This window comes from Hemiscyllium ocellatum, unplaced genomic scaffold (genome assembly GCF_020745735.1).
Source record: "Hemiscyllium ocellatum isolate sHemOce1 unplaced genomic scaffold, sHemOce1.pat.X.cur. scaffold_1139_pat_ctg1, whole genome shotgun sequence".
Classification (NCBI taxonomy): Eukaryota; Metazoa; Chordata; class Chondrichthyes; order Orectolobiformes; family Hemiscylliidae; genus Hemiscyllium; species Hemiscyllium ocellatum.
The window spans coordinates 65001-67500 of NW_026867686.1; the positions used below are offsets into that span (position 1 = coordinate 65001).

Below are 2500 nucleotides of genomic sequence, written 5' to 3' on the forward strand. Positions count from 1 at the left end.
TGTGAGTGTCTGTGTGTGTGAGAGAGAGCGTGAGTGTGTATGTGTGAGAGAGAGTGTGTGTGAGAGAGAATGTGTGTGCATGTGTTTGTGTGTGAGAGAGAGTGCTTATGTGTGAGTGTGTGAGAGAGAGTGTGTGTATGTGTGTGTGTGAGTGTGTGTTTGTGTGTGTGAGAGAGAGTGTGTGTGTATATGAGGGAAAGAGAGTGTGTGTGCGAGAGAGATAGAGAGGGAGGGAGAATTTGTGTTTGTGAAAGTGACTGAGAGTGTGAGTGTGTGTTGGTGTGAACGAATGTGTGTGCGCGCATGTGACAGCGAAAGTGAGAGTGTGGGAGAGAGAGAGAGTGTGTGTGTATATGTATGTGTGAGCGATTGTGTGTGAGAGAGAGAGTTTGTGTGTGTGTGTGTGAGAGAGAGTGTGTGTGTGTGTGTGATAGAGAGTGTGTGTGTGTACATGTGAGAGAGTGTGTGTGTGAGAGAGTGAGAGTGTGTGTGATAGAGAGTGTGTGTTTGTGTGTGCATGTGTGAGAGAGAGTGTGTGTGTGAGTGAGAGAGAGTGTGTGTCTGTGTGTGTGAGTGTGTGTGTATGAGAGAAAGTGTGTGTGAGAGAGATGGAGAGGGAGGGAGAATTTGAGTTTGAGAGAGTGATGAGAGTGTGAGTGTGTGTTGGTGTGTGTGTGAAAGAGAGAGAGAGAATTTGTGTGTGTGCGTGAGACAGAGTGTTTTTTTTGTGAGAGAGTGTGTTTCTGTGTGTGTGTGCGCGAGAGAGAGTGCATGTGTGTGCATGTGACACAGTGTGTGTGTCCATGTGGGAGATTGTATGTGTGATAGAGAGAGTGTGAGTGTGTGTGTGTATGTGTGTGCGTGATAGAGAGTGTGTGTATGTGTGCATGTGAGCGAGAGTGTTTGTGTGTGTATTAGAGAGTGTGTGTGTGCATGTGTGTGTGGGCATGTGAGAGGGAGTTTGTGTGTGTGTGTGTGTGTGTGGTAGAGAGTATGTGTGTGAGAGAGTGTGTGTGTGAGAGAGTGCATGTGTGTGTGTGTGAAAGAGATTGTGTGTATGTGAGCGCGTGAGAGAGGGAGCATGTATGTGTGTGTGTGTGTGTGTGTGTGTGTGTGAGAGAGAGAGAGAGAATGTGTGTTTGTGTGAGAGAGAGTGTGCGTGACAGAGAATGTGTGTGTGAGAGGGAGAGTGTGTGTGTATGTGCGTGTGAGAGGGAGAGAGTGCGTGTGTGAGTGTGTGTGAGAGTGTGTTTGTGTGTGGGTGTGAGCGACAGATAGAGAGTGTGTGTGTGTGAGTGTGAGAGAGAGAGTGTGTGTGCATGTGTTTGTATGTGTGAGAGGGAGTGCGTGTGTGTTTGAGAGAGGGTGTGTGTGCGAGAGAGCGAGAGAGAATTTGTGTTTGTGTGGGGAGTGAGAGACAGATAGGGATTGTGTGTGTGTGTGTGAATGAATGTGTGTACGTGCATGTGAGAGCGAGAGTGTGCATGTGTGTGTGAGAGAGACAGTGTGTGTATATGCATGTGTGAGCGATTGTGTGTGAGAGAGAGAGTGTGTGTGTATATGAGAGAAAGAGCGTGTGTGTGCGAGAGAGATGGAGCGGGAGGGAGAATTTGTGTTTGTGAAAGTGAACGAGAGTGTGAGTGTGTGTTGGTGTGTGAAAGAGAGAAAGAGAATTTGTGTGTGTGAGCGTGAGAGAGAGAGTGTTTTTTTGTGAGAGAGTGTGTTTTTATGTGAGAGATTGTGTGCGTGTGAGAGAGAGAGAGCTCGTGTGTCATGTGAGAGAGTGTGTGTGTGAGTGAGTGAGCGTGTGTGATAGAGAGTGTGTGATTGTGTGTGCATGTGTGAGAGAGTGTGTGTGTGAGAGAGAAAGTGTGTGTGTGAGAGAGAGTGCGTGTGTGTGAGACAGAAAGAGTGTGTGTGTGTTAGAGAGAGAGTGAGAGAGCGCGAGTGTGTCATGTGAGAGAGTGTGTGTATGAGAGAGTGAGAGTGTGTGTGAAAGAGAGAGTGTGTGTGTGTGAGTGTTGGTGTGTATGAGAGAAAGAGTGTGAGTGTGCGTTAGAGATGGAGAGGGAGTGAGAATTTGTGTGTGTGAGAGAGACTGAGAGTGTGAGTGTGTGTGTGAAAGAGAGAGACAATTTGTGTATGTGTGTGAGAGAGATTGTGTGTGTGTGTGTGTGTGTGTGTGTGTGTGAGAGAGAGAGTGTGTGAGAGAGAGACAGACTCTATATGAGGGATTGTTGTTGAATGTGAATGCAAGGGAGCTGCAGAAATGCGGAATTGTATTTTGTGTCTGCACAAGGGCAAGGTGACTAACTGTGCAGAGTGAGAAAGAGATCAGGAATCACCATCCTGTCAGGATGGCCGAGTGGTCTAAGGCGCCAGACTTAAGGAGTGTTAGTCCTTGCTCTGCATCTGGCCTTGTGAATTCTGGTCCCTTTCTAGGGGCGTGGGTTCAAATCCCACTCCTGACATGTCTCCCTTTTTCCCCAAACAAACCTTC

The 2500-nt window shown here is 47.6% G+C and overlaps 1 non-coding gene across 1 annotated transcript; it reads left to right on the plus strand.

The window, feature by feature from the left end:
• Positions 1–2351: 2351 nt before the first annotated feature.
• trnal-uaa (transfer RNA leucine (anticodon UAA)) lies at positions 2352–2471 on the plus strand. The gene is made up of 2 exons: positions 2352–2389; positions 2426–2471. It is a non-coding gene; the product is annotated as a tRNA-Leu (tRNA).
• The last annotated feature ends 29 nt before the right edge of the window (positions 2472–2500 follow it).